Source organism: Equus quagga, chromosome 6, assembly GCF_021613505.1.
Source record: "Equus quagga isolate Etosha38 chromosome 6, UCLA_HA_Equagga_1.0, whole genome shotgun sequence".
NCBI classification, from domain to species: domain Eukaryota; kingdom Metazoa; phylum Chordata; class Mammalia; order Perissodactyla; family Equidae; genus Equus; species Equus quagga.
The window spans coordinates 7,486,612-7,500,299 of NC_060272.1; the positions used below are offsets into that span (position 1 = coordinate 7,486,612).

General features: G+C 37.9%; 2 long non-coding RNA genes across 3 annotated transcripts in view; both read right to left on the minus strand.

Moving 5' to 3' along the window:
• Positions 1–1,077: 1,077 nt before the first annotated feature.
• On the minus strand, positions 1,078–4,381 carry LOC124241332 (uncharacterized). Its single transcript, XR_006889175.1, has 3 exons — positions 3,849–4,381; positions 2,162–2,283; positions 1,078–1,204 (listed from the first exon to the last, which is right to left on the minus strand). It is a non-coding gene; the product is annotated as an uncharacterized LOC124241332 (long non-coding RNA).
• Positions 4,382–5,028: 647 nt separating this feature from the next.
• The window catches only part of LOC124241260 (uncharacterized), a 71,477-nt gene continuing 62,817 nt past the window's right edge, over positions 5,029–13,688 (minus strand). For both annotated transcript variants that reach the window (XR_006889155.1, XR_006889156.1), the window contains 3 exons: positions 8,020–8,165; positions 5,578–5,677; positions 5,029–5,217 (listed from right to left, as the gene is read on the minus strand). This is a non-coding gene — a long non-coding RNA (uncharacterized LOC124241260). The remainder of the gene's footprint in view (positions 5,218–5,577; positions 5,678–8,019; positions 8,166–13,688) is intronic.

A 13,688-nucleotide genomic window follows, 5' to 3' on the forward strand; every position in this document is an offset into this window, starting at 1 on the left:
TCAGGGCTCCTGGGAGAAGTGGCTGAATTTATGACTGGGCAGGAAATATACAAGATAAGCCTGTAGCATCTAGTGGTGCCAGGAAACAAGGACATGCTAAAAAAAAAAAATACCTACATTGATGGCAGAATGTCAAAGGGACACAGGAGACAACTAAAGAAACTCCCAGTGGCCCCAACCAAAACAATTAGAGCAACAATATTAAGTAGTATTGGAATATAACCCAAAGTATAAAATAAACATCCAAACATCCATGAGGTCATGCTAATATAAATAAATGACTAAATAAATAGGAGAGAATAGACAAATTTTTCATGCAGAATTCCAAATAATTTATGTAGATATTCTCCCCTCAAGGAGGTGGAGCACAGCCCCGCTCTGCTTAAGTATGGGCTGTGAATAGTGACTTTCTCCCCAAATGGACAATGTAGAAAGGGGAGAAAAATAACTTTGCAGTGGAGAAACCTGTCAAACACCAGCTCGGTCATGTCATCAAGGTTGGCATCAACAGGGATAATTCATGCTGAGAGTGTGTGCCCTTGATGTGATCCAAGAATGAGACTTTACCTCTGTGGTCTTCCCCTCAGACACATTACCCCAGCCTAACCTTGAAAACAACACTAGACAAATTCGGATAGAGGGGCATCCTCAAAACCTGAGCAATCCTCCTCAAAAGTGTCAAGGGCATCAAAAACAAGTCTGAGAAACCATCACAGGCAAGAGGAGCCTAAGGAGACATGACATTTAGGTGTTAGGTGACATCCAGAACAGGATCCTGGAATAGAAAAAGAACATTAGGTTAAAACTAAGGAAACCCAAATAAGCTGTGGATTTTAGTTAATAATAATATACCAATATTGGTTTACTAGTGGTAACAAATGTACCATACTAATGTAATACATTAACAATGGGGGAAACAGGGTGAGGAGGTATATGGAAGCTTTCTGCACTCTCTTTTAAATCTTTCCGTAATTCTAAAACTGTTTTAAAAAAATAAGATCTATTTTAAAAAACAATAAAAGCATGTACAGAAGGGCTCGCATTTTTCCTTTCACCTTGTGCTCCAACATGGCTCAGCTGGCACTGGCTGTATCCTCAACTCAGTTGACTGGAAGGTCTCAATATATTGTACATTCATTTCAAGATTGTAGGTGTATTTCCACTGAATTCAAGTCAGGATTTCTTCCCAGAAACAACTCTGAATCTGCACAAATACTACAGTATGTTATGATTTTGAACAAACTCTTCATTAAATGCATATTTTGTAAAAAAAAAGAAGTCAATTGTTGTCCACAAAGAAGAGACGATTTCAGATTCAGTAACCATAAAATGACACCTTGAAAAAAATTGCCAGTAATTTTATTTTAAAAATTAAAAATAATAATACACTATTGTAAAAATGCCTTCAGAAAAATGTCAGTGACATATATCAATACTATGTATGTTTACAGGTTTTTGTTCTCCTCAAAGCCCCAGTACATAGTTGTATATCCTAGCTGTAGGTCATTTTAGTTCTTCTATGTGGGACGCCGCCACAGTATGGCCTGATGTCTGGTGCGTAGGTCCATCTCTAGGGTCCTAACTGGTGAAGCCTAGGCCGGCAAAGCAGAGCATGTAAACTTAACCACTTAGCCACGGGGCCAGCCACTCTTTGCAGGTTTTTCTAATCCTCTCTGAAAATTACTTCTACTGAATTTGCTCTTGATTTTAAAGAATCATATTCAGTGAGAAGGCACTCACTTTCTATATATTCTTCATATGGAAATTTTTATATTCATGAATACTTCAGGAAAAAAATCCTTCTGTTCGTTTCCCTTGTATCTAATTGAACGAATACCCAATAAATGTTTTCCATGCATTTTATTTCCTATTAATTAATCTTGTCTGATGCATCTTAACTCTTCACTCTTCAAATGAGGATCTTCCTATTGCTAATTTTTTTCACACTGGAGTATTTCAGCCAAAGTATTTTCACAGGCATTGCCTTTATGCCTCCATTCAGAATAGCTTTCTTTAACAAAGATTTTGCCACTAAATGCTGCTATTTCTCCCTTCTAAATATTTTACATATACATCTAACCCATTCTTGTAATGGTACTTGTTCTCACATCTCACTCCTTTAGTAATATTCTTTTGATTGTTGAAAAAATTATCTTCTCACCTCAACATGACTTGGTATGTGTCCATCTTTGTAACCAGCGAAATGTACCGCACAATACAGCAGACTTAAGCAAAACAGATTGCAGGAGGAACCACAAATTGGGCCAAAACCTGTTGGAAAAACTGTTGCAACAGTATAATTGAGGTTAATAAAATGATGCTTGCTACAACATGGATAAGCCTCAAAAACACTGTGCTAAGTGAGGGAAGTCAGACACAAAGACCACATATTATATGACTGCATTAACATGAAATGTCTGTAAAGGCAAACATATAAAGAAAGACTAGTGATGCCTGGGGCTAAGGGGTGGAAACAGGAATTGACTGGAAATGAGAACAGAGGATATTTTTGGGGTGATGGAAATGTTCTAAATCTGAATCATGATAATGTTTGCATAATTCTGTAAATTTATTAAAATTCATTGAACTATATACTCAGAAGGATAAATTTTATGATTATAAATTATACCTCAATAAAGTTGTTTTAAAAATGCTGTTTATCAAAACGGTGGTGCAGGCTGACCAACTCAGCCAGTTTGGCATCATTGAGATGAATTTCTAAACTTGAGAATTATTATAGTTATTTTGTCTCTGAATCTGCTCAGAGGCAGCACCGTATTTCACAGGAGACAAATTGCAACCCCAGGGTATAGGAACAAATGTGTTCAGGGCCCTTAACACACGACAGAAACTGTGTAAAGTACTTTACAATGAATAAGCTCTATAGAGAACTTAAGAAATTAATTATTCTGGATCTTGTAATTACTTTCTTTTTTATTCAGCCATTACTCCTTCACTTCTATCATTTCTGTTTGACAACTTTTAAAAAATAACCTCTTGTCTTTCTTCTTTTCATGGTTTAATGTCAGCTAGAGTTTTAAATGCCCCTTTTCTTTTCATTAATGCAAAGTCCCTTTCTCTTTGCACATGAGACTACTGAGTTCAAGCAATTAGTTGTAGAAAAACCTATGAAAAATTTTATATTTCCATCTGAACTGAAGCTCCTAACCTGTGAATAAATAAATCTCATTGATGGGCTAGAAATCAATAAAGAAAAACTACAAGGAAAGGCTTTGTTGCAAGAACGGGTGCTCTTTAGCAAACCTTAATTCCAGGATATTTATGGAAAGTGTTCATGAATGTGAAACAAGGGCATTATCTGCTTCTTTGTACGATGAGGGGAAAAGACCAGAAAGGAGCCAGTTAATAAAAAAAAGAAAATTAAAAAGTCCGGTGGTGAGAAATTGAACATATCAACCATGAAATTGTGTTAATTTGATAATTAAAGTGTCTTAGCTCAAATGTAGATCCTGGACACTTAACAAAATGGTGACAAAATAATTAGGACTGAAGGCATATTATACACACATTCATAGCTGAAAAGGATAAAGTGTAAAGCTCCCTTCAAGAAAATGCTTTTTGAACAGCACAGAGCAATTATGCATAGACTTTACATTATTTCATCATTCAAAGAGGATCTGGGAAGAAAGACAAGGAGCCTTTCTAGTTGGGTTGAGTTCTGAAGGGCACAATCAGAAACAGAGGAGGAAGAGAAGATGAAAGGGAGAAGCGAGGGATGCGGAAAACTAACAAATGAAGAAGGATGAGTATGAAATCCTGCAGCTCAGCCGCTTCCTCTCACTTTTAATTTTCTGATTCTCTTCGCAGTGGTTACTCTCTCTCCTCACCTTTATTCTTCACGTTTTTGCCCCCTTCAGGATTTTGTCTAGTCTCTGTGCATATTTCATCTTCACTCTTTTCTCTCCTTTCTTCTCATAAAAATAATCATTAAGGCAAGAAAACTCTTGAGAAAAATGAAAATGAATGGTTTAATTTTTGTACCAAATTCAAGAGGTAGTGAGGAGGAAAGGAAAGCAATGCATCATTTCTTTATAGCTCAGACAGGATGGCGACCTTAGGAGAAAATAGCAAACCAGGGGATAGAAGCAGAGGGCTTTCATGGAGAAAGGGAATTCATTACAATACCTATTGTTCTGAGGCTGGGTGTGCGAACTGATATTTGTACAGTTTCAGCTGGATAATCGGGTTCCCCTGCTTTGTATCCGTCCCCTGAGAAGTTTAAATCTTTCCTTTTAGGAGTATAATACAAAGATGAGTCCGTGGCCCAGTTTTTTAAAAAGTTGATTTTTTTTAAACATATTTTATAGAATAGTTAGAAATGGAATGGCCCCATTCATGCCAGGGTCTTCTCTTGTGTGTAAAGCATCCAGGGAAAGCATTTAACTGCCGATTTTGGATGAGGAGGAGAAAGAGGTAACTATATGCCATAATATTATTTTATACATCAAAGCAATATTCAAGTCATTTTATATAATCAAAACAATCATTTCACTTGTTGCCCACAGCAACCCCTGGTGTCCATTATTATTTATTATTACGGTATATTCATTATTTCTATTTTTATTTCTATGATGTTTTATTGAGGTTAAGTAGTTTTTGTGGGGTCATTCGTGGCATACCTTTTTAGACATGAAAAGATCAGTCCCTTCATCTTGCAAAAGAGGAATGGAAGTGCAGTGAAATTAAGCGCGTCCCCAAGCTGCATTGCTAATAAGACGCAAACTTGGAACTAGAACTCGGGCCTCCTAGAGTGCTCTGGCTGCGACACCCAGCTACCTTCCATTAAGCCCCACAGTGATCCACCAATATAAAAATGGGGCTCTCTTACACGTTTGCCTTGTTTTTAACTGGGTCTTGAAGCAGAGAATTCTTGCTTCTAAACTATTTTGGAAGTTGTTGGCTAACACCAGAGACATTGTAAGATTATAAAGGTACGGTAGAGATGGTAATTCAAGGACAGCCCTAGGCCACAGTGAAGCATCCCTAATATTTCAGGAATTGCGAAAATGTGTCAGGATGGCAATTAGTAACAGATATTGGATGAGGAATCTCAAAGTAGGTCTCGTCACTCCTGTCTTTCTCTCTGCAATTGCTGGATGCGGCTAGTGCTCCTTTTTTCATGCCGTCTTCTGATTTCCTGTTAGAATTCAGGTTGACTTCCAAGCAGGGGGCCGTAATAATTATTCTTTATATTTTCTGAAAAGATAAAATTACGTTCTCATACGTTGTCCCATTAGTACACATAGACTTGAGGCAGGCAGTGGGCATCTGCCTAAGTCCTTTTTCACTGTCATGCCTAAATGCAGATGCAAAAAAAATGGCCAAAAAAATAAAAAAGCAAATCCTTATTAATATTCTTCATAATCACTTTTAAAATTCAGAGCTGTTCTGTTTCTATGATGATTCCCAGAAAAAAATTCATGATACATTGCATTGAGGTTGATTTCCTAAGAAAATAGTTCCTTGTGACTTCCCCCTGGTGGCTTCAGGCAAGTGCTCTAACCTCTCTGTGCCCCAGTTTCTCTTCTGTAAAACGAGCCTAACAATAGTACCTACCTCGAAGGCCAGCCGTGAGGGTTCAATGAGCAAAAATTCAAAGTCCTAGGGCAGTGACTCTACACGATCAGTCCCATATAACAGCTGTCAACTATTTTCCCTGGAAAAATACTAAAGTTGTAGATTAACTATCACACAACTTTATCATCTTTTAGAATAGTCTTACCTGGTAGCCAGGGCCAGCAGACAAACAACATGAACGATCTGTGTTGATCATAAGAAACCAGACAGGCTTCCACCCCTGGGGTCTGCGGTGCCGCACGGGAATTTTCAGTGCTATGTGCACAGGACTGCGTCATCGGTAACAGTGGTATTTGAACTCAGATCTCGCCCTTTCCGCCTCAGCACTCATCTGCGAGGCTACAAGATTTATGGCTCTAGTATTTGAAACCCGTGTTCTTTGGAAACAGTTAACATTTGGGGGTTATCTTTATTATGGAAATTAATACTCTCACTGTTTTATTCATTAATATTTTAATATGTTTATGATGAGACTCAACCCAAACCAATTTCCAAATCAAATCTGTCCCTCAGTAATTTGATTTGTCGGAACAAAGAACAAAAGCCTTACCAACAGGGTACTTTGAATGAAATTATAACTAATTAGGCATATGAATGCAATAACTAATTTTGGATGAGTAATTAGATGACTAATTATGTTGAAAACAGAACTGTGTACTTAATGAGATGACCGTGGCCAATTCTACCCACAGAGAATTTTTTCTATTAGTTAAACTTTTCATTGTTTTTGACGATCCAGGGACACCTGTTGCACAAAAAATGATACGTAAAGGTGTGAGTCGAGCCTGTTTTGACTTGCAATTTCCGTTCTTCTCCTACAATTAAGGCTTCTTTCTAAAACGTATGTTCCATGACTATATTTTTCGTATTTGCTGATAGTCTGTCTCTCCTTTCACACCTGTCACACACACACACACACACACCCCTTCCCGCCACCACCTAAATCCTAAGATAATTGCTTAAAGTTACTAAATATAGCTATAGTTTATTATTTCTGCTTGAATTTAGATCTACACAATGATAAATTAAACAAGAAGAGAAATAACACATCGATTGGGCTATAGATAAATCTTAATCCATCCCGGAGAAATATCGGAACTGGCAGTTTCTCCTTTGAAAAGGTGCTGCCCGCGACCGGCTCAGATCACAGGCAACCTTGAAGCAGTTCCGCTGCAGGCAGCTGGTTCTAACTAGCACCTATTTGGCAGAAAGCTACACTCAGGATTTCTGGTTTTAAGTTCAAACCAATATTTCATAGCAATTGTGTTGTCAGAATTCAGGCCAGGAAGTTGGCAGATGTTAATTTAAACCAAAGAAGCAAAAACAAACTCTGTTCACTTTTTCTTTTCTTATCATTAAGTTGGCAGCTCTACACAAACTCTCAACACAAAACAAACTGCAAGTGGGTTAGAGACAAACAGAGTGACGAGGACTTTCTTAAAGTATTTTGATGTCTAGTAAACACCGAATAGTTTCTAAAATCAGACAAATAATTTAACGGTGGGAAAAGTGACGGTGTTTGTATGCCAGAAAATAACGTTGTTGGTTTGCTTTATTCTAAAGAGCAAGCTGAAAATCATAATAACCTTAGTTTTTATGAAATTGCTTTTCCTGGTCCGTATTATCCAGTAAGCCAGACTGTAAGGTAAGTCCCCAGAGAAAAGTCATTCACCCTGGTCTCTTCTTTTTACCTAGACTTCAAAAAGGCTCCCTTTTCGGAAAGTGTTAAATCTTCAAGAAAATGTGTATTTGTACCTGGAATCCAGTTAGAGTCAAACCCACTGTCTAGTTAAAATTCAAGATTCCTCATCCTTTTATGGTAAATGCAAAATTGAGGAAAGACTCTGTGACTCTGTATGAATACACCTGAATACAGGCATTTGTTTAAGTGTAACCAGCTTCACGTCCACCCCTCCCTTCCATCTGCACCTTACGGTTTCATGGGGCTAAGAAAGCGCTACCATGAATCTCTCCCATCTCTATCTTGAAAGACAATTATACCTCTACCATAAAAATCACTTTGAATTAGAATTCATAATTCTTCAGGGTACTGTATATTGAAATAGTGATTTTTTTCACACTGAAGCAATTATTAAAAATTATCTGTTGTAGTCTTCAAATCAGTCACCAATTATTTGACCAGTGTTTTAAGATTATCAAGTGGAATTATCTGTCTGATCAATATTTTGTTTCCACGAGACCAATAAACTACGTGCGTCCTGGTTCCTTTTATGGCTCGCTTGTTGACTGAACATTTCCACAAAGATAGACCGTCACCACCAGGCAGGTCTTAGGTCTGTTATGTGATAATCTTATCTGGTTTGCCGTTTTATTTTGGTTATTTTTGCTGACCTTTTCCTTGCCCAAGAAAGCTTTCAGGAATGTGGGCTCTCAACTTAAAGATATTGAAACATTATTTACCTTAGATTAAGCACTTTGGAAGGTCTTGTTTCAGGAGACACACCATGCTTCCACATCCTGCCTGGAAACGATCTCTTCAGATGCCACAGGTGGTACATTAGTTGTTTCCACGCCAACGGTGTTGCACTTCAGGAGAATTAGAGACCCTTTAACCCAAAAAGCAAAAATAGAAGCTCACTTTGTAGTTTGTTTATTCCTCTATGAGAAAAGATAAAAAGAAAGCTTTGAAAGAGGAATATAGGTTCCACAAAGGTCCTTATGTGGAATTTAGGCCACATTTGGAAATTCACGCAACAAAATCCTGAGAACTTTTTTAGCTTGTCTTCACTTTTCTCCAGGTTTGGCAAAATGATGCGCTCTGCTTTAGGTGTTAGGAAAGTTAACATTCCTCCCACTTCCAGAAGGCTAGGCATTGTTTCCTTTCTTATTAGAAAAACTGATACTGTGTCAGAGAAGCTGAGAATATGAACAGACAGAGGAATTCAAAGCAGTCATATGCTTTTGTTTTTTAAAGGCGTAACTTTAGGAGCCACCAATTAGCACATTGTTACATCTTTAGAACATCCTGTCCGCTGTACCTGTGTCTATGTCAGCGCTGCAGGTACTCTGGAAGATAGTAAGAGAATTTGAAACTAAAAAAGGTTTACTGAGTTCGGGCCACTACTGCCAATTTAAATGACTTTCCATAAATCATGGAGTCTGCACATACTCCTAACTCATCCAGTTCAATTAAGTTAGAGTTAGCAAATATTTAGTGAATGTCTCTAATATATGCTAAGCATTTCTTTGGTCCTGCGGAACGAAAAATACAAGCAATTCAGGAGAAATAAAAAATAGTTTGCAATTTATTATTGACCAAGAGCTAACTTAATACTAATATATGCTGTGTGTACACGTGTTTATGTGTGTGTTCCTGTGTATTGTGCGCATGTGCACATGTGTTTTCCATGTTTGCTGAAAGCGTATACTTTCTAAAATACATGTAATTCAGGTTAGTGTCTTTTCTAAAATCTAAAGCAAAAAGACTTCTTTTGAATTTTTATGCCTGGTTTAGTGCTTTCTATATCTTATTTCATGTGTTGCTAATTATAGAATCGTACAGTACTATGATTTGTATTGAGAAATCTATTTTCCTAGCTTTTTGATATGATGCAGTACACATTTTTTCCAAAGCAAATACCTCAAACACATAGAACACACTTTACATTTTGCCCTTAAACTAACTCCCTGGGCTGGCTATACTTGTTTGGCCTGTTAATACCTGCTTTTCGGCCCTTCATAGAAAGGACCTAAGTGTATATTGGCCACATTTAGTGTTCCGATAGAGTTACTTCTGTACATAACATTCCATGATTTAGAATGCAAAGTATGCCTTCACTGCAGTTTGTTTATGTGGACATTCCCTGAAGTCGGTGATCTAATTACAATGGAATTTCTTAGGCAAGCTACATTTCCATATACATTCATGAAAGATGTAAGCCTCAGGAAAATGAATTGAAAGAAGTCAAGATAAGCGTATCCCGCTTTGTCTTCTACCAAAAGTTTTCAGACACAGTTGGCCAGTGAATTCTATTGTTTCTAAAATTATTTAAACTAAGAATAGATTGATTTTATTGTGTTTTATTGCTTTATAGTTTGTGGGGATATGATAATAGACCATTAAAACTATACATGGCTACATTCTTTCCGATAACTTATTAACTACTCCCCAATTAAGCTAACACAGACCTCAGAGGCTGTGAAGGAGAAAACAGGTGTTAGCAGCCTTTTGTCCCGCACAAGATCCGAACTGTCACACTGATGTCAGGCGTGTGGTGGTAGGTGCTGAATGGTACTCAGGGGAGGAGGCCACCCCAAACAAAGATGTCATGGCTTCTCAAAAATACCATCAGTAAGTGGCTGTACACTATCAACACCTCATGAACTGAAATGTCTATGGGTCAATTGTCAATTCTAAACTAAATATGGAGAAATAGAGAAAAAAAATGTCCGACTGGTTTCTGCTTTCCATTTGTGGTTTCGTAGAGACCTTAACAAGCTACCTCCTTTCACATCATGTGTCGCAGAGGAAGATTAGCACCATCACTGCAGCTTCGTTTCGGCATACCCCATCTCTGTCCACGCAGGAGATCCATTAAGAAGGGCTTCGTCCAAGGTCAAGCGTAAATTCAGCTGTGGAGGTTCCTCCAAGAAGGTGAAACTATGATTACTTCAAGATGACTTACGCTCCCCGCTTAGCTTAGGCTGAGAGCACATGCAGCTGTATCGCAGCTGGGACAGCACCTGGCTTCCCAGCCTCTAGAGCCTCGCCCGGCACGCTGCTGCAGGGGCCCTGTACCCTTCCCAGTGGGGGAGGTGGAGAGGAAGGCTGGGAACAAATTTCAGAAGGCAAGGGACTTCTGAAGAAGTCTTCCCTAAATCACGGGAACTCTTCCCTCTGCACCAGGTGGCTACGTAACAAATACCACCCTATGTAGGTATCAAGTCTCCAATCTTCATCAGAAATTCTTCAAAGCAGTAGTATGTAACGTTACTTCCAAAAGTTACAAAAAAACTTCCAGATATTGTGAATGTATTTAAAACAGCTTAAAAGTACTGACTTATAAAAGCGAGAGCTTACCTGTAATCCTTGTCAGTTGAAATAAAAATAGTTAAATTCTGTATTTTTAAATAATTTTGTATCACGTTTTATAGAAGCAGGAAGAGTAAGAGTTACACAATTGAAAGATGTGTTTATTATCCTGTTTGCTCTTAGCCAAGAAATCTTAAAGAGTCCGAAGTAACAGGACTGCTATGTGGAGTAGAAATGAGGCCATTAGATGATGAGTCTTTATTGTTGGTCAACTTGGAAATTAAAAGAATTAAGCAAATTCTGAAAACATAAATGAAGGAAAAGTTTGAGATCAATCTATTCAGGTCTGGAAATAAATCAGATAGATGAGTGTCAGAGCTGAGCATCCCAGGAAGACTCGGAATGCGAAAACATGTAGTTCCCTCCCTCATAGAAGCAAACGATCCAGGAGGGAAAAATTAGCATACCTGAGGAATGCAATGGGAAGAGAGGAACTAGCAGTCAGGAAAGTGTTCTTGGAGCTGAAGATAATAGTGTCTGTGCTACCAGTACTTAATTATGTAAAATAATAATTCACACTGGAATACTGGCATTACTATATTTATGTCTTTAAAATACTACTATAGTATTACCATTTACGTGAGTGTCATTTATTGAATAGTGTGAACATTTTTCCACAAGTGAACTGTGAGATAACACAGCTGTTACTGTCCCCATTGTACAGATAAAGATACTGAGGACCATAGAAGCACAGCGGTATTGCATACTTCCGAATGGCACTGTTCATACTGTAGCCATCAGCGACTTTCTTAAGATACCAAAGCTGGTTAACGACACAGCTGGATCTTGTCGGCAAAGCTCCAGAACAGGAGTATTACAGTCACACGGGCGTTTACCAGCTGAGTGGCTTTGGTCCTGATGTTTATTACCATCATCATTTATTTTCTTTGCGCCTCCATTTCCTAATCTTCAAAATGGGATAACAGTATTTGTTTTACACAGTTGTTGGGAGGATTAATGAGGTGTATATGCAAAGCACTTAGTACAAAACAGACATTCAATAAGCAGTTGCAGTTGTGTTTATTATTTAAGGGCTAATATCTTTTGGGTTCTAGGCGAGAACTCATTCCAGCACATCCAACTTCTTATTTTTGAACACGGACTGCTTCCATATAGATATATCATTTAAACAGATATTTTACGTATAAACACATACACAAACTCACACAACATATATAAGAAACTTACACTCACACACACAGAACTTTTTAAAAAGTCTGAGAAACAGTTTTCTCAGTTGGAGTTTGCTTAGTAATCTTTATAAAACTTTGTTGATGTAACAGCTTAAATAGTATTCCAGTTCGTGGAGTAGTCTAATTATGGGTTATATAAGTTCTTTTCATTAAATTATATCAAAAATAAAATTTGTGACAAGCACCTAAATTAGTATGTAAAAAAATATTTCCTTTCAGAACTTCGTGATGGTTTTAGCTTTGTTTAGAAAAGTCCTTCAAGTTTAATTTACTTAATCTAAAGATAATTAAAGATAATAAAATAAAAATTAATAAAAAAGTTAACTTCCAATAGGAAAAAAAGAATCATTATTGGAGATGAGGGAAAGAGGAAGTTTCATCTTTCAAACGTGGCTCTTAGCTTTGATAATATAACTTTTCAATAATATTTTCCAAAAACAGTTCAACTAGATGAAAAGCACCCAAGATGAGTATGATTAAAAAGTATCAGCAGCCTAATCCATCAATGTGTATTCCGAATATTTCTAATACACCCGTAAGTAATCCCTTCCAGATTTTGTATGTTCTTTCTATTTGCAAACGAACACAGCATTTTTCATTCATTTATTTTTTTCCCTTATTCATGTCTTCGTTTAGTCAGTTAACAAGAATTTATTGAGTAAATAGTAATAACAATGTGCACATGGGTCTGGAGAAGATATATCCTTGCTTTGGAGGAATTTAACATCCGTGTTAATCAAGGCACATAAATATCTGAGAAACAAGGTGTGACATGGGATCAGTAAGTCTCAGGAAGGAAAGAAAGCACTTCCACTAGGTGTCATCTAAGAAGCGTGACGGAGAAGGAGCAGCTGGGCTGAGGGGGACTGGCAAAAATGAAGCCAGCACATTCCAGGCGCAGGAGAGTGTAAGCAGTGTAAAGGGAGCCACTCTGTGGGGAATAGAAAATAGGATCACAAAAACTTTTGAGAGGATATTCTAGAAATATTTATTAGCAACTATTCATTTTGCCAATATTTTGGGGGGTTCTATATGTGTGCCAGGCACTTTCGTCTGCACTGGCAATGTAACACTGAATAAATCACCTGAAAATCCCTGCCTTCACAGGTGGTGGGCAGGGGGGAAGATAGATATTGAAATAAATACATAATATATGTTATATGTGTATATAGCATGTTATATGAGGGTTGAACATTTTAAATAGGGTGTCAAGGATGGCCTCACTGAAGTGATATTTGAGTAACAACAGACCAGCAAGAGGTGAAGTAGTAGGCCCTAATGAGATACGAGGGAGGAACATTCTAGGCAGAAAGAACAGCTAGTGCAAAGACCCTGAATTGGGAACATGCCTGGCATGTCAGAAAAATAGTGAGGAAGCTGGTATAACTGCAGAGGAATGAGCAAGAGCTGGAGGAGAAAGGGATGAGGTCAGAAACGTGGAGGCACTGGAAGCGGAACTTGAAGAAGTGGGCTATTTAAAGACTCTGGCTTTTACTTGCATTGACTGGGATGGGGAGTCTCAGAGGATTGAGCAGTGGGTGACTTGATCGGCTTAGATCATAAAAGGATCGTCCAACTCAACTATTGAGCGTGTATTCTAGGGGGCAAGGATGGAAGCCCAGGGAAGAGGTAGGAGGCTGTGGAATGTTCAGGAAGTGGTGATGGTGGCTGGGATCATTGTGGTTTGAATGGAGTAGTGAAAAGTGATCAGGTTCTGGATACTTTGAAGGGAAAGTTGACAGGATTTGCCTATGAGGTGTGAAGGAAATGGAAGCATCAATGATAACTCCAGCGTTTTAGACCTAAGCGATTGAAAAGGAATTGTCATCAATTGGAATGGGAAG